This window comes from Brassica napus, chromosome C8, assembly GCF_020379485.1.
Source record: "Brassica napus cultivar Da-Ae chromosome C8, Da-Ae, whole genome shotgun sequence".
NCBI classification, from domain to species: domain Eukaryota; kingdom Viridiplantae; phylum Streptophyta; class Magnoliopsida; order Brassicales; family Brassicaceae; genus Brassica; species Brassica napus.
In genome coordinates this window covers 11,048,562-11,067,291 of record NC_063451.1, presented here as the reverse complement: position 1 = coordinate 11,067,291, position 18,730 = coordinate 11,048,562, and the positions used below count along the sequence as shown (strand labels likewise).

Below are 18,730 nucleotides of genomic sequence, written 5' to 3'. Positions count from 1 at the left end.
AGAGGTTCGACGCCATGCAATTTATGGTGGAAAGGCTCCCAAGGGTAGCTCCCCCAATCCGGAAAAGCGACCCCGACTCATACGCCGGTACTCCTTTCACGAACGAGATCATTCTAATTGAGATGCCGAGGAAATAATTGAGATGCCGAGGAAATTCTCCTTTCTCAACATAATGAGGTATGACGGTAGCGACAATCCAGATGACCATATCGCTCAGTACAAGCAGAGGATGCTCGCTGTAGCACTCATAAAGGAGTCACGCGAAGCTACTATGTGCAAGGGATTTTGTTCAACCCTTATTGGACCCGTCCTGCAATGGTACATCAACCTACCTTCCAGGTCCATATCCTCTTTTGCGATCCTTAGCGACAAGTTCCTGGAGCAGTTCGCTTGCAGAAGAAATATGGATAAAACTTCAGATGGCCTGTATGAGATCCTTAAGCATCGGGCTGAACCCTTGCGAGGCTATATAGCCCGCTTCAGTAAAAAAAGGTTGCGATTCCCGAGTGTAATGTCCGTACTGCGATCTCTGCCTTCAAGAGAGGCATATTCCCCGACGGGGACCTCTACAAGGAACTTACCAAATACCAGTGCAAGACCATGGAAGACGTGCTGTCTCGGGCCTGGGCACAAGTTAAATAAGAAGAAGACATTGCAAGTCGCGCTAAGGCGCAGCTGAAGCAGGACCAAAAGGTGGTCAGGCCAGACCGAAACGATCGAGACGAGAGACCCTCTCCAAGATCGATAAAGGATCCCAGGAACAGGAACCAGGGCAGGTACCAGAACCAACCACTCGAGAAGGCAGAAGGGATGGCAGTGTCCACGTGGCCAGACATCTCTCACCTCTCTATCTCAAAGCCGGAGCTGGTCAATGTTCTAAGGCAGATGGACCAACAGGTCAAGTGGCCTCAGAAGATGAAAGCACCAGATTCCTTCCGGAATCCTGGCCTTTGGTGCGACTTTCACCGCGACCACGGTCATAAAACGGAGGACTGCGTCGCACTAAGGATTGAGGTCACCGAACTACTTAAGAAAGGATACCTCCGGGAGTTCCTTTCCGAGAAGGCCAAAGGCCACCTAAACAAAGAGACACCCGGAAAGCCCGTTAAAGTTGTTCCTGCCTCGCCACCTCGACATGACCGAGTAATCCATGTCATATCTGGAGGCTCGAAAATTAGTGGCGTAAGCCACGCGGCCGCGAAGAAGATCACTACCTAGAGGCAGCCAAACCAAAACACTTGCTCCTGGGTACAGACTAAGTAAGCTTCACAGCCAAGGAGCAAGAGAAGTTCCTAGCCCCACAGCACGACGCCCTGGTCATATCGCTCACTGTAGCAAATTCCCTGGTAAAATGGATATTGGTGGACAATGGGAGCTCCAGCAATATCATCTTCCAAACCGCATATCAGGATATAGGGTTGGAAGAAAGCGCCCTGACACGGAGAATAACCCCACTCATAGGATTCAACGGAGAAGTCTAACAGACCGCTGGAGAAGTCGTTCTCCCAGTGTATGCTGAAGGGATCAATATGTCAACCAAGTTCCTCGTCCTTGACTGCCAATCATCTTACAAAATAATCCTGGGACGGCCCTGGATTCACGACATGGGAGCCGTCCCTTCGACTCTTTACCAATGGTGAAATTCCTTACACCCTGGGGCATAAGAGCAATCAGAGGAGATCAAGAGAACTCCCGCTCCTGCTACAAGACAACTCTGAAGGGAAAGACCAAGGTCTTATAGCAATTACATAACAAACCACCGGCTCGACACACAAAAGAACCAGAGGTCGAAGAGATGGACGACGTGTGCCGTTGGTCGAAGGGGACCGGAGCCGCCACCTCAAGGTCGGCTCCAACCTGATACCACTCAAATTACCCTAAGAAGTGATTTATACTCTCTCAAATAAGAGGTCGAGTTGTAGTACTTAGGGATCAAATTCACATGGAGCTAGGGAACCTAGGGATTCTAATATGATTTGTTAAGCAAGGATGTTTTAAGAGTTTTAAAAGTAAATTGCAGTTTTATATTGAACAAGTATTTGTTCAATAGCAAGTTTAGGGGTTTTGGTGCTTAAAAAGGAAATAACTAGACTTAGGGTTTTTATTCAGGAAAGTTGGAATTATAATCCTATAGATGTCTAGTGAGTTGCATGCATGGTAATGTAAAGCTCAACTATTTGATCAACAAGTCTTTCGGCCTTTGCGAGCATTGACTTGTTGACTATTAACTAGATCTATGATCTCAACTCTCATTATATTGATCTATAAAAAGTGTCTATCGATATTCCAATGGGCGTATCGATCGATACACCTTTTGCACCGTCGATCGATTATTCAAGTATGATATCGATCGACGCGCTCTAGTCAAGCTTTATTCGCAGGTTGAATGAATGCTTACTAAGCTCACTAGATCAGCTCTCGCCTTGCTCATAGCAAGAAACATAGCTCTATTAGAATGTTTTCAGGATGAGAATAAAGCTATGGCTTTTATCAATCTATCCAAGGGCAGGTTCTAGATAGCTAATCTAGAAACATGCATTAATGATGATTATCACAACTCAGCAATCTATAGTTGGGGATAATCCCTCCTAACCTATTTAAACCTTAAAATCTAACAAGAGAACTACTCAGACATGGCTAAGCAATTCATAACAACAGTTAGGTATAAAAACTTCATAGAATAGATAAAATAGATATCAATGGAGTTCCAATCACAAATTATATCTTTGGATCTTCTCTCCTATCAATCAATAAAACAGTGAAACACAAAGAAAGCACACGCTGCCTCTAACATGGCGGCAAAGCTTATATAATTAGGGTAAAACACGTCAGGGGCAACTTGTAAAATAGTGAAATCTTGGGCTTCAAGTCGGCTGTGACCAAACGGGCTTTCTGCACGCTTTGCTATCGATCGACACCATGACTTGTGTATCGATCGATTCTAGCTCTCCAATATCGACCGATTATCGATCTCGATGGTCATCTCAGGTGCTTGCTCCAAATATCTCCAAAATGCTCCAAAATCATCACTTATCTCCAAAACATTCCTGATCTTATAAATATAATAAATAGACTCTATAATAATATAAATATTAGTAAAAACACCTATAAACTATGGATGAAAATGGGTCAAATCCATAGTCTATCACAAGCTAACCGAGGGATTAAGAAGAATATTAATAGGCTTCGTCAAGTCTATCTCCGATTGCTTCGCGTGGTCTCACGCATACATGCATGGGATTGATCCAGAGATCATCATGCACAAGCCGCAAGTAGACCCCCTCCACCAGTCAGACCTCCTGAAAGGGACGCAATCATCAACGACGAAGTCAAAAGTCTGCTTGACGCATGATTCATTCGCGGGGTGCAGTATCCGGAGTGGCCAGCCAACATGGCCGTAGTCAAGAAAAAGAATGGGAAGTGGCGAGTCTGCATAGACTTCACAGATCTCAACAAGTCCTGCCCAAAGGACCCTTTTTCCTCGGCCTCATATCGACAAAATGGTCGTCGCCACGGCCGGGCACCAGCTAATGAGCTTCATGGACGCGTTCTCTGGCTATAACCAGATACTCATGCATCCAGAAGACCAAGAAAGGACATCCTTCATGACGTCTAGAGGGATCTATTGTTACAAAGTCATGCCTTTTGGCTTAAAGAATGTCGGGTCGACCTAGCAAAGGCTGGTAAATATGAGGTTCGCAGATCAGATTGGGCGGACCATGGAGGTCTATATCGACGACATGATGGTCAAGCCTCTAGAGGCCGAAGAAAACATATCACACCTGCAGCAAGCCTTCTCCACTCTCTGAAAGTACAACATGAAGCTCAACCCAGCTAAATGCTCATTCGGTGTCAATTCCGGGGAATTCCTTGGATATATCGTGACCCGCCGGGGCATCGAAGCCAATCCAGAGCAAATCCGGGCCATTCACTCGATTCCTTCCCCGAGGAATGTCAAAGAGGTTCAAAAGCTAACATGAACAATGGCAGCCTTGAGCAGGTTCATCTCCAAGCTTTCCGACAAGTCTCGCACCTTTTTCGGAACCCTCAAGAACCCAAAGGATTTCCAGTGAGCGGAAAAATGTGAATCCGCTCTTCATGAACTCAAGGCTTACGTCACCACTCCTCCTCTCCTATCCAAGCCATTTCTTGGCGAAGTATTACTTCTATACCTAGCAGTCTCGGAACATGCAGTAAGCGCCGTCCTAGTGCGTGAGGAAGGGAGCTAGCAGCTACCAATCTACTATGTGAGTAAAGCTCTCTTGGACACGGAAAACCGTTATAGCCATCTTGAAAAGCTGGCCTTAGCCTTGATAGTCGCTGCCCGCAAGCTACGGCCCTATTTCTAGGCTCACCCAATCGTGGTCGTCACTTCCTTCCCCATAAAATTGGTCCTCCACAAGCCTGAGGTCTCTGGACGCCTAGCAAAATGGGCTGTGGAACTAGGGGAATACAACGTAATTTTTCGACCAGCTACGGCTATAAAATCACAGGTCCTGGCTGACTTTGTGGCTGAATTCTCTCCTGCCCTGCTCCCGTCTCTGGAGCAAGAAGTATGCTTCCGGAGTGAGACAGGAGAAGAGGGAGAATGGGTCCTACACGTAGACGGGTCCAGAAATGTTAGAGGAGCTGGAGTAGGAATAGTGCTTACCTTGCCGACAGGAAACACGGCCTGAAGAACCGTAAGGTGCAACTTCAAGACAACCAACAACGAGAGCGAGTACGAGGCCATAATTGCAGGGCTGACACTCACCCACCAGATGGGTGCAGAGAACCTCCAGGTCTTCAGCGATTCCCAGCTGATAATCAACCAGGTGCAAGGAGAGTATCAAGAAAAGGACGACAGCGAGATCCAGTACCTGGCAGTCGCCCAGCTCCTCACCTAGAAATTCAAGAGCTGCAAGCTCACACAGATTCCTAGGGAGCAGAACTCAAAAGCCGATGCTCAGGCTAATCTAGGGTCCGCCCTCAAAACGAGTAGCCAGATGAGTATCCCCTTGCTTGTGCTCCAATGGCCAGCCACCTTGGAGGAATCGCATCCTGAAGGAATCTCCGCTATCGAAGAGGGTGAAACCTGGATGACTCCCTTAATCCGATACGTAGAGAATGATATTCTCCTAGAAGACCGCTACGATAGCAGAAAGATCAAGAAGCAAGCCGCAAGGTGTTGCATCTCCAGGAGAAACTATATCGAAGATCCATCTTCGGCCCGTATCTGAGATGCGTCACGCCCCGAGAAGCTGCTAGGATCCTCGTAGAACTACATGAGGGAGACTGTGGATCCCACTCCAGCGGCAGAAGTCTGGTGCTAAGGGCAAGAAGGGCAGGCTACAAGTGGCCCATGATGGCCGAAGACGCCAACAAGAGAGCTAAACACTGCGATCAGTGTTAAAGGTATGCTCAAGTTTCCAAACTCCCTTCGGAAAACCTCAAATCCATAAGCTCACCATGGCCCTTCAGAAAGTGGGGCATGGATATAGTGGGGAAATTTCTTACAGCGCCGGAGCAGAAGGTCTTCCTCCTGGTAGTAATCGACTACATCTCGAAATGGGTTGAAGCAGAAGCACTCAGCCGAATCACTGACCTTCAGATCTGAAAGTTCCTGTGGGCGAATATGATCACCCTCTTTGGGGTTCCACGAGAGATTGTCACCGACAACGGACCACAGTTCACAAGCCACAACTTCAAGGAGTTTTGCAAAGACTGGGGCATAAAGCTCACCTTCACCACACCTCGACACCCTCAGTCCAATGGACAAGCCGAAGCCACGAGCAAGACCGTGGTTAACATGCTGAAGAAGCGCTTGGAGGGTTCTCACGGGAAATGCGCAGAAGAACTACACGGAGTCCTCTGGGCCTACCGGACCACTCCCAAGACGGCGACGCAGGAAACTCCCTACACGTTAGTCTACGGCACTGAGGTCATAATACCCACAGAGGTGCACGTGAGAACAACTGTGTCAGGGTCTACCTCTCTAGAGAAGAACGACGAACTGATGTCATTGAGCCTCGACCTGCTCGACGAAAAGAGAGAAGATGTTCGACTAAGAAACTGGTCCTACCAGCAAGATGTCGCAAAGAACTACAACAAGAAAGTCAGAACCAAGACCTTCCAGGTGGGAAGGACCCTATAAGATAATCGAGGTGCGGGGAGCAGGAGCCTACAAGCTGCAAGATAGAAAAGGTAAAATACAACCCAATTGCTGGAACGCCCTGCACCTCAAAGCTTATCATTTCTAAAACAATCTTTGGATCATGATTTCTATTGCTTTACTATATACTATTTAAGCACTATGGTTTCCTACTCCTATGTATGCTAAGCGTCTACGGACAAAACTTATATATTAAAAATATTTCCGACTATAAGAGTAGTAGGAAAACCACTATATTTAAAGGGGCATACGAGCTGGATCAGGTCCCAAGAGACCTCTGATCCTGGCCAACCCTTATCAAAAAGTGGCACGTCCATAGAAAAACAAATGGGTATGAGAAATAAATCAGGAATGGGTCTGCGCAAACCTGAGTATGCTATCAAAACTACCTAAAGCCCCGATATAGCCTAAAGCGTATCGGGGTCCCTAGAGTACCACATGTGAAAAATATCTGTATAAAAACGCTACGTGCTACACAATACAGGGAACACATGGTATAATTGCAAAAGTACTATGAAATACAGGGAGCAAAAGTACAAAAGTTAGGGAGCACATTAAAATCCCTGCTTATCCAGACGTGGAAAGCAGTAAAGTTTAGCGCTTGGGCACTACACCAGGTAGATCCACACCAGCACCCCCAAAGTCTGATAGTGGCTTCCTGCAGAAGCAACATGCAACATAGGAACTCAATAGGGGCCTGCTTCTGAGGGGCAGAATGCGAGATCCGAACAGGTACCGGTAGTAGTCATGCCTAGGAAGGCGGAGTACGGTCGCTGCAAAAGCAAAAATTTCGGGTTCCCACAAGAACTTCGGGCCCAAATACGATCTCAGGATCTAAATGAAAACCTTCGGGTTCCCATATAACCTCCGGGTTCCAAATACGATCTCAAGATCTAAAGGAAGACCTCCGGGTTCCCATAAGATCTCCGGGCTTCAAATAAGATCTCAGGATCTAAAGAAGAACCTTCGGGTTCCCGCATGACCTCCGGGTCCTAATACGATCTCATGATCTATAGAATAACCTTCAGGTTCCCAAACAACCTTCGGGTCCTTACGTGACCTCTGGGTTACGGGACTGACCTCCGGGTTCTAAGACTGTAAATTTCGAAAGCTTAAAACTCCAGATTCAAAGTTAATCTTGCAGGTTCCAGCTATAACCTCCGGGTCCGGGGCCCCCAAGAAAACCCAAGAGCAACCTTCGGGTCCTAACAACATTTCCTAGCTCTAAGGCAACACTCTTGTTCGACCCTCTCAGGATCCCGATGCCTAACCTATGGGTTTAGAAGATAATATTTGTTGTCTCTTAAAAAGAATCATGAGGAACCTACCTACAGAAGGATGGACAACGCAGCGGAAGACACCCTCGCAAAAAGGAATCCCGGTGCATAGGCTCAGCTTAGCAAACAGCTAAGAAGTGTAGTATGTTAGAAGGAATAGCGAATACGACACCAGAGTAAACCCGAAATTATTCTCCCATAAAGAGAATAGGCCACAGAAGGGCCATTGTTAAAAAATATTGGCCACAAAGGACCGATGTTCAAACAAAAAGCCACAAGGAGCCATTATTCAGAAAACGGGAAAACCAGAAGACACAGAGACATGAATTTAAGCCGAAGACCCTCATGGCTTGGCAGACGAATCCACGTCCATGTTGGAAACCGGCGGAATGACGGGCTTATCCTCGAAAGTAGGAGGGGGAACACTTTTGTTCATGGCCTCTTCTCGGATCACAGCCTTGTATTGCTCCAGTGCCTTGTCTAAGTCCCACTGATCATTTTGTTTCTTCAGCCACTCCCTCATCGATTCCCAGCGGGCAATGACCCTCGCTCCTTTCACAGCCATCACCATCTCAAGTTTGAAGGTCTCTGCCGCCGCTTTGAGGATATCAATCCCTTCTTCCAGCTCTTGACTCTTCCGACTTGTAGCCAGCACATCAGCTGACGCCTCAGACACCTTCTCCAGATCCTTCACCTTGTCCTTATAATCGCGGATCTCCAGTTCCCGAGCCATGCTGTTAGGGGATTTTTGTGTAAGATCTTTGTGAGTACTACGAAACGATGGATAAGGCTTAGATTTCGTGAGTATTTGAGCAAAATAGACTTGAAGATATGTTTTAATAGATAGTGCCGGAACTACAGTATTTGGTGTATAAACCTTAGTTCTAGCCGCCTAGCTATAATCTCTAAGTCTTGAAGTGTCGATCCCCTGCTTTAGGGTTTAGGCTCCCCTTATATAGTTGTTTTAGGTCGGTCTTAGTCTGTTTGGAGTAGGTTAAACTCTTCCCTATTCGGAAATATGGAAGGTTCCCCTTATCGGAAATGTTCCTTTTCCCAGAGGAAGGGGGTGGTCCCGACCGGCCCCGAGGTACTTCCTAGCAGGGACCCGGGGCGTCTCCTAGCGGGGACCCAAAGGTCGGTGTCTTGCCTGGGGTCTGGAGGAATTCAATACCTGAGTATTTTTCCCCAACACATGCGTTGATTTTTCTCGTCCGACACCTGGCGCTTCAAATCCTCGAGTTCCTCTCGAAGGGCCGCCAAACCTTCGTTGGATAGTCGCTCCCCAAGGTGATAATGTTCGGAAACGGTCTGCGCGGAATATGGATCCCCATCAAAATACATGAGAAAAATAGAAAGCAAGCGTGCGATAACTTACCCGAAGGAGTCCTCCTTGAAGAACTTGAACCACCCCTGAAGGATCCCCTATAGTAAGAACAGTACCATCCTGGGGGATAACCTTCAGGTTCAAATTAGACAAAGCCGTAGCCAAACTCCCTGCAGAGCGAGAAATTTCGGCTGACTGTTGCACTGACCGAGTTGTCACACCACCGCTTTTAGGCTTCTTTCCTTGAAGTGATGAAGACGGTTCCATCTTCACCACTGTCGCACGATGGCTACCGGTGACCACCACGTCATCCCAAGATACGGTTTGACTGCCGGAGCCGTTCTTCACAGACATCACCTTCGCCGCTTCCTGGTAGGCTGCAAAGGGATCATCGGCGACGTTTCCTGACATGTTTCCTGCATAAAAATAATCATCAGGCATCCGAGAGAAAGTAAAGCAGATACGCTAATAGGTACTTACTCCAAAGGCTACGGCGTCGCAGTACAGTCTCACTGACCAAGAAGTTCACCTGGCGCCGATCAAAAGGAAGCTGTCGTGCCCAAAGAACGGTGCTTTCTCCTTCTGAAGTGGCATGATGAGTCCCAGCTGCAAAAAAGATGCAAGGTTGAGAAAAATAACCAACTAGCAAAAGATTCGATTGCATCCTACGCCTACATATAAAATTCCACCGATAAGAGGATCCGGGGAGCATCATAAAAACATATCTCTCCTGCCATCTTTTTTTAAAAACCGGTCCTTTTCGATCGCTTTTCAGAAGTTCCTTTACAATTGGCAAACCACTATGAGGACGAAGATGAAATCGCTCCTCTCCTCCATTAAGAGGAGCCAGATGATAAGCAGACAGAACCTCGTTGATACCAAAAGATAAATATTCCAAATCGCCTAGGTTTTGGATAGCTATAAGGATTCTCTAATCCGGGGGATTCAGCTTGGAAGGCGAGATCTCAAAAAGGCCGCACAGACCAATGATCAGCGCATGGATCAGCCCCTGAGGCCGGCATCAAAGAAAGCCTCGTAGATGACGATCTCTCCTGAGATATAGCTAGAGGCACATTCCTTCGAAGTTGGTACCTGGAGAGAGACGAAGGGAGGAAGGGAATACTTCCTCAGCCATTCTACCAGGTCGTCCTCACCAACCGACAAAGCGGGACACACTAGTGGAGGAGCCGTGTGAACATAAGACAGCGGTACAAGAGCCATCAGATCGCAATCGGATCCGGAGAATTTATCTTTCTTTTCAACCTGGCCCTATCAGCCACCGCAGGGACATAAGAAGCGGAGAGCTTAGACATGGTTCAGATAACTCCTATCCAACAGATCGCGGTGATAGTAAGAAAGCTGACCCACGAACCTAACAAGCTAAAAGGCTCGATCTACCTAGAAATCTTGAAGAACAAGGAAAGTAAAGGGGGAAGAAACGGTACCTAAATTGGAAATATCTTCAAAGGAGGAGCGTAAAATGAAAAAGAAGGAAGAAAAGAAAAGCATATAAAGAAAAAGCCGTTGGGCGCCTTCCCAAAGAAGCCGCATGCTTCATAATTTTCGGGTCTCGAGAATGATTCAAAATTCAAATCACTTACTTTTGGCGAGCGAAGCAATATCGGCGTATCTCCTATATTAAAGGAGAAAATCTCCGAAATCGGGAAAGAATCGATAGAAATTATCCCGGGTACCAGATACTGAAGCCATGCTTCTGCTATCAGTGCTCGACTCTCTCGTCCCTAATCTAGGAACCATAAGCAAGCAAATTGTCAAATTCCTCTCAGAGCACCCAAAAGTTCTTCAACAAAATCTCGCGCTAGCTTCAGACTTACATCACGTTCAAATGCTCAGGCCTTTTCTTCAGAGATCACCAAGGCGCTTCATCGTCTCCAAGAGACTCAAGAAGATATTGCTAGGCCCCGGCCTTCCACATGGGAACCGGTCCTCCTCCGGGTTCAGAATACGGCTCCGGCCTGAGAGGAGCCCGGGATAGCAGGATTATTGGAGCGATGTCCTGCCCAAGGGAAGCCTGCTGAGAATGAGCAACCCCGGTTGACTTGAGTGCACAGGTTATTCCCCGAGTTTGATGACGAAATCGAGAAATAATGGGCAAACTGTTGGGGAAAAATACTAAGGTGTTGAATTCCCCAAGACCCCGGGTAGGACACCGGCCTCCGGTTCCCTGCTAGGAGACGCTCCGGGTCCGACCCTCGTGACCATTCCTTACTCCAGGAGAAATGGAAATCTTCCGATACGGAGATCCTTCCATATTTCCGAATATGGAAGAATTTAACCCTATTGGCCAACTAAGACCGACCTAAAGACGACTATATAAGGGGTGCCCAAATCCTAGAACAGGGGATTGACACTTCGAGGCTATGAGACTAGAGCTAGGCTGCTAGAACTAGGGTTTATACACCAATCTATTATAGTTCCTGCTCTTTGATCTAATAAAACGTCTCTTTCAGTCTCTTTACTCATAAACCCTTACCAAATACAAATCTTGTCCATCGTTCCGTGTTACTCACAAAGATCCTACACAAAAAAATTCCCTAACAATACTAGGATCTAGAGTAGTTGGAACAGTACAAGAGTGTGACTAATTATTTGAACCGAGAATCATAGAACAATTGAGAGGCACGAGAGTGCAATCAATTAACGGAACCCAAATCCTGCTGGATTAGATACCTAGCCGCATACAAGGGTTGGTCTAGGAATTTAGTTGGACAATATCGAATAGGGCGTTAATGCTTGTCTGAGAAAGCGTCGATCTATACCTAGTCAATAGTATCGATCGATGCTCATTCCTTGTTCGCATGCGAGAGCTGAAACAAAGACTTATGCATCTGATTTGTAATTGCATGCGAGAGCTGGATTACTTGCTTATTGAATTCAAGTTCTATAATCAATCCTTAGCATCTATAGATTAGAGTGATTAGAGTTCTGATAACCTGAATGAAACCCTAAGTCTAGCAACCATCATTTCATCACAAATAAACTCCTGATTTACTGCTTTATTATTTACTATTTTATATTTTATTTTACCTAGCATAGTCTAAAGCTAAAGTCTATTGTGTGAGATATCGAATCTCTGTGGATACGGTCCTCAAGTAATACATCGAACATCTTATTTGAGAGAGTAGCTTGAAGATTAATTTGAGCATATCAATTTTGGTGCCGTTGCCGGGGACTCTGATCACCATTAGACTAGATGTAGGATTTTCTTAGGTTTTTATTTATAGTTTATTTGCGTAAAACAATTTCTTGTGTTTCAGGTACATGAATATAAGTACCCGAAGCAACGAGAGGATAAAGCTCTTACTCGTAAAGCCACTGAGTTTAGAACGCATGATTCATAAGTCTAAGCGGGCAGTCGACACCCTCCAAGCAGCGTTGAAATCCAAGTGTCTAACGACAATGTTCAACCGGTGTTGAATGACACTGTTCATCCCATGTCAAACGACACTGTTCCTCCGGTGTCGAACGAGACAATGTTGTTTATGTATGGGGGAGGTATTACTAATGTTGTGTTTTGTTTTGAAGATTTATTTTATAAGTTTTTATGAATTTTATTGAGTCAAGAAGGAGATGATGAACTTTTTCAATTTTACTTATTATCTAACCACTCTCTAGCACCATTCTTTGAAGTTATTGACTGCAGGGTGTACTGATTGGAAATGCCAAAGTGGATCACCTGCCAATAATATCTATGCTAGCTGAGAACGTCTAAAGGAACCGAAGCTGACTTCCAACCTTAATCAATTCAACTTGCTTGTCCTGGGGCTTGGTATACATTGGATCGGATTCCTCTTTCAGGTCTAAAAGTTAAAAATCTGGGTGATTTTGGTTTGTTTCTCTCCTCTCTTCGGCATTCAGAAATAAAGGAAAAGAAAAGACTGAGATGATTTCCTTAGATGCAAAGGGTACATACCAATGATCCCACTATTACCAAAGACCCCACTATTCCAATTCAAAGGAATGAACACACATTGTTGGAAGCGAGGGGTAGGTACATACCGATGATCCCACTATTCGCCTACACTTTGCTAAAAAGAAGGAAAAAAACAAGAACGAAAAGAAATCGAAAAGAAGATGAATAAGATGAACTGCAACAACATCATTGTTCATTGGACAACATCATTGTTCATTGGATTTGAGATAAAATTATTCAGAGAAGAGAGATATTGGGAGAAAAGAAACCAGAAGACTACTTGTTTACTCAGATACCTTCTAGAGTAAGAGTCCATGTGTTCTTTGATCGACACTCCGAGGATTTAGCCTACACATTTATATTCAGAAATGAGGTCAGTAGAGGGGTTTGTCAGGCAAAATCAGCTAAGCAGTGGGCTGGATGGTTAGGTTGCTAAGATTGATAAGACCGTATTATATAAACTACGGAAAACTGAATATTGTAAAGAATAAAATTGATAAGATTATACCAAAAATTAAGAAAAGAATGATACAACTGCAGAGTCAGGATATTATCTATTTCCTTAACTCAAAATATGTTCCGTAGTGCGACGGTTCGATAACGTAATGAGTCCCAGGATACAACTGCAAAAAAATCTTCTGATTTACGTCACTCTATCAGAAGCCTGACGAAACTAGTTTTGTGTACTCTCGTACTCAAAAAATCAAAGAAGAAAAAAAAAATATGAGGGACTGATTTGTTTTCTCTGCCTCGAAAGAAGGAGATGCTCGAATGTTTCATTTCCACTTTTTATAGAGAGATGAAACACATTAACCATTATGGAGTACTAACGTACACATAATCATTAATAGCAATAAAGGAAATTGATTCCCATGACTATGATTCAAATACGTTAGTGTATCAAGTCATAATGTTGTATTGACCAAATCAAAACCAACTATATACTTTAATTGAGTTTATATTTTATATTTAATTAAATATTTGGAACAAATTAATTGACCTTAAGTCTAATCAATTTATTAAATCAAAATTCAAACCCAAATATTCAAAGTGAAATATTTGTTAAACTTTATATTTAACCAAATAATAGTTTTATAAGCTTTTCATGTCATTCACTTTGGATCTCCATTTCTCATTCAAAACAACTTCGATTTTTACCAACAAATACACTAATTCATAGTGTTCACGTTGACGATTACATTGTGCCCAAATTCCGGTCCTTCCGACAGACGTATCCGTCGAAAAACCCATCGGAATAATGGTCCACACCATTTTGTCAAAAAATAGTTCCAACAATCCCCCACATGAATAGAAATGACTCTATACACATGACTCAAGAAAAAAAAAGACTTTTGAGAGTATGAGCGAAAAATCCACTGCATGATGAGTTGGTAGCAATTTTTCAGCCTTGAACCAGTCATTGTTAATAGCTATCGGATTTACTCGGCCAGGAGGTGGCCATGATGTCTTGAACCTCTCGGGCTTTGGTGTAAACCTAGACAATAGCTATAACACAGCTTCATTCTCTCACAAAACTAATTTCTCTATTGTGTTCATTTTGGCCGTGAACATTCCTGGTAATCATGAGTGAACTTGGAGAATATAGTCTTTCCTTCATTCTCCTAGAAACGGCCCCATTTCAAACTCATAAGGTGATTTGCCATTAGTTTTGTTTATAGAAGTATCATGTACTACTCCATTTATATCTCAAAACAATGGACACAAATCATTAAAAGCAAATGCTTATCCTGCATTCCTTACATGTAGCTGTTTAATCATCCTGGGAACTGGGTATAGACCGAAGTCTTACAGTGCTTTGGGCAGATTTAGTTTGACTTAGATGTCTCCTTGAACCTATTTCTTGGGATCTCCAGTCAGTTAGGTAGAGTTACTGCCAAACCGCATCTTATTTCATAGGCTTTAAACCCATTCCTCTTGATGATTTTACAACTTGATCTCGTGACAAACCTTTAGTAAATGGATCCGCAAGGTTTTCATTTGTTCTGATGTAATCAATCGTAATTACACCAGTTGATATCAAGTTTCTAATGGTTTTATGACGTCTTCTTATATGACGAGATTTACCAACTGCTCAGTGCCCGGCCTATTGCTGCTTGGCTATCACAATGTATACGTAATGCCAACACTGGTTTATCCCACATAGGAATATCTTCCAAAAAAATTCGAACCCACTCTGCTTCTTCTGCAGCTTTATCTAAAGCTATGAACTCATATTCCATGGTCGATCTGGCCAAGAGAATTTGTTTGGAAGACTTCCAAGAAACTGCGGCACCACCAAGTGTAAAGACATATCCACTCGTGGATTTAGAGTTTTTGGAGTCAGAAATCCAGTTGGCATCACTGTATCCTTCCAAAACTGCTGGTTCTTTACCATTGTTCAGCCCATAAATTTTAGTATGACGTACATAGTCTAATACTCTTGTTATGGCATTCCAGTGGTTATGCCCTGGATTACTCGTGTAGCGACTCGGTACATTGACTGCATGTGCTAAATCAGGTCTAGTACAATTTGTCAAGTACATCAAGCTTCCGATGACACAAGCATACTTTGACTGTAACACTGCTTCACCCGAATTTTTCATCAAGTGAAAACTAGGGTCTACAGGAGTTTTTCACTACAAGAAAAATGAGTTTTGATAGCAATACAGGATAGCGTTTTTTTTCTTTCTGCTATAATTGACATACCCCTTAGTTTTAAATAGCGTTTGTAAAAATGCAAATGCTATGTTTGGTTGATCCAAATTAAATTCTGAAAACACTTTTTAGAAACGTGGTATATATAGCACTCTCAAACTTGAAACGCTATGCATAATTAAAGCGGAAAAATAGTTGATTTTCCTTCTCATCCTTATTTTACTTTCTCTCTCTATAAATTTCATTTATCAACTCTTAAAAACTTTATACCCTAAACCATAAACTTTAAACATAAACCCTAAAGCTCAAGTATTTTTTTTTTAATCACAAATCAAAGTTTAAATTCAAATTTGAATATTATTAAAAATTTATTTTCAAAATATCATCTAAACTTCAAACCCTAAACTTTTGACTTATATATATATATATATATCATACCCTAAATTAATCTTCTTTTTTTAACACACCGAGATTAATTATATATTGTAAACTATAACTAAAAATCTTAAAAACTCTAATCGTTTTTATTATTTAACTTCGAATCCAAAATTTTATCTCTAAACATAAAATCTAACACTTCAACACTTCAAACCCTATATATCACAAACATTAAAAGACCCAAACATTAAACTTAAACTTCTTAAAATTGAATCTCTTACAATTTTTAATCTAAATTCTAATATTAAATCTTTTCCTAAGCATAAAATCCAAATTTATGTTTCAAACTTTAATTTCAATTCTTATACATAAACCTTTTAATCCTATATTCTAATATTTTTTTACAAAAAACACTTAAAACCTTCATTTTATATTTTTACTCATAAAACTGTATTATAAACAATAAAATAAAATATGAAAATCAATTTCTATACATAAATTAAATAAAAATACAAACTAAGTTTCTTATAACTTTATTGACAAGAAAATACAATATAGCAAAGAAAAGATAAACCAAAAATGAAAAACTCTTATTGGCTAATAAAAATTGGTGGGGATAAGCAAAACTTAATCTCAACCGTTGGTAAACCTTAACTAGGTGATGAAATTTCATTGGCTAAAGGTTGCCTCGTCTTTCTTATTTTTCTTGTTCATCTCATTTTCTTCTCCTTACGGTTTACACAGATCTTCACTTTCACTCTCTCTTTGTTTTATTTGATTCATCCACCAATTCTCACCGACCTATCTCACCATCCCCGACATCTCGCGCCACCAACGTCGCGTGCTACTGCCATATCACCGTCGGAATCTATTTCTTATTCTCTTTGATCTTTGATTTATTTGGATCTTTTATGTGCTTGAGATTCTAATCGACATCTTCTGTCTCTCTCATTGTTTGATTTTGATTTTATTATTGTTCTTAATAACAGAATGAGACAACGTCATGAAGAGGAGGAAGAAGATGTGACGGAGGTGGTGCAGAGATAAAAGAGGAAGAAGAGATGCGGCGAGGTGAATGGGACGAGCTTGCGGTGATGGATCCAGCGGAGACAATGAATCTTCAGATCTGAAGAATCTGTGGTGTGGATATGGCAGAAGTTAGTGTCGTGGTGTGGAGGTGGAGCCAAGCACGAAGAAGATAGAGGTGGCGGCTAGATGATTGAAGATGGGGTTTAGAAATTTAGGTTTAGTTTCTATTTTTTTCAAAATTTGGTTTAGCTTGGTTTAGTTTAGTTTAGTTTAATATACCAATCCTTAAATATGTAATATCGATATATTAAAATTTTTAAATATTTTTATTTGTATTTGTATTTTTTTTAATTTTTAATACTGTAAATAATAACAAAAAATATACGCTATTAAAGAACATTTAGTCGCATACAAAAAAACGATATAATATCTAACAATACGATAGTAGTGCAAAAAACCGCTATCTAATGTGTCTGACCTACTATGACGGGCGATGATACAGCGCTTCATAAGCCGCTATCGTATCGTTAGATAGCGTTTTCCGTCCGCTAAGAAAACTCATTTTTCTTGTAGTGTTTGCCTTTCCTTTTGAGTAGGATTTAAACCTCTCAAGTATCTTTTCAGTATAATGAGTTTGAGACAAGATGATTCCTCCGGAATTGCGAAAGATCTTAATCCCTAGGATAACATCAGCAAGTCCCATATCTTTCATTTCGAACTTGCTACTTAGCATGTTCTTTGTTTGACTGATCATGTCTTTATTGCTACCAATAATGAGCATGTCATCTACATACAAGCCAAGCGTAATGTACCCATATGGTGTACTTTTGAAGTATATGCACTTGTCACATTCATTAATGCTGAAACCATTTGACATCGTAACATTGTCAAATTTTTCATGCCATTGTTTTGGAGCTTGCACTACAAGAAAAATGCGTTTTAATAGCGGACGAAAAACGCTATCTAACAATACGATAGCGGTTTATGAAGCGTTGTATCATCGTCCGTGATAGTAGGTCAGACACATTAGATAGCAGTTTTTTGAAGTGCTACCTTATTGTTATATATTATAGCGTTTTTTGGTATGCAATTAAATATTCTTTAATAGCATATTTTTTTGCTATTATTAACATTAAATTTGGTAATTTTATAATTATTTTTATTTTTATTATTTTAAAATAAAAACAAAATTAAAAATTAAAATTGATTTATATATTTAAGATTTCTTTATTATTTAAATGTATTTACAGTTAATTGTTTTACAAAAAAAAAAAATCTAATTAGATAAAAAAGTACTAAAACCAAACCAAATAAACAAAAACCCTAAACCAAGCTTAAACCTAAGTCCTAATTAACTACCATATGTCGTCTTCTTCATCTTGTTCGCCGCCGCACACCACCATGGCACCACCTACGTGGTCTTCTTCATCTTCCAGTCCTCACCAGCCCCACCACCACCTTCGTCGTTGTCTCTTCTATGCTCTTCACATCCGCCTTGATTCTTCTTCTTCACTGTGGGATTTGAGAGTCAAGCTTCAAAGATGACGCGTACTCGTCGTTGCATCCAGCCACCTTCATAGTCGCTCGCCGTCTTCGTGGTCTTCTTCTCCACGGAGCTTGCTCGCCGTCTTCCTGGTCTTCTTCTCCACGGAGCTTGAGAGGAAGCGTACAGAGTTTCCATGGCTATTGAACAGAGGCGTCGATCCTCCTCTCCAATATTTTTCTTCACTTCTTGGACCCAAACTCAAATAAAAATCAGATCTACTTTGTTGTTTCAGTGAATGTACAGAGACAAATTAAAAATCGTAGAAGAAGAAGAAGAGGAAGAAGAAGAAGAATGAGAACGTAGAAGAAAAGGATAAAAGAATAGTAGATCTCAGAGCTATTGGGAGTAAAGAAGGAGGGAGAATGATTTTAGGCCTTTCAGATCAAAAAGTATTAATGGCTAAAAATTGTGATCCTTGTCAAAAAAATTAACCAAT

At 42.1% G+C, this 18,730-nt stretch overlaps 1 long non-coding RNA gene across 1 annotated transcript; it reads left to right on the top strand.

Annotated features, from left to right (window-relative positions):
* Positions 1 to 15,900: 15,900 nt before the first annotated feature.
* On the top strand, positions 15,901 to 17,083 carry LOC125591452. Its single transcript, XR_007327467.1, has 2 exons — positions 15,901 to 16,579; positions 16,709 to 17,083. It is a non-coding gene; the product is annotated as an uncharacterized LOC125591452 (long non-coding RNA).
* The last annotated feature ends 1,647 nt before the right edge of the window (positions 17,084 to 18,730 follow it).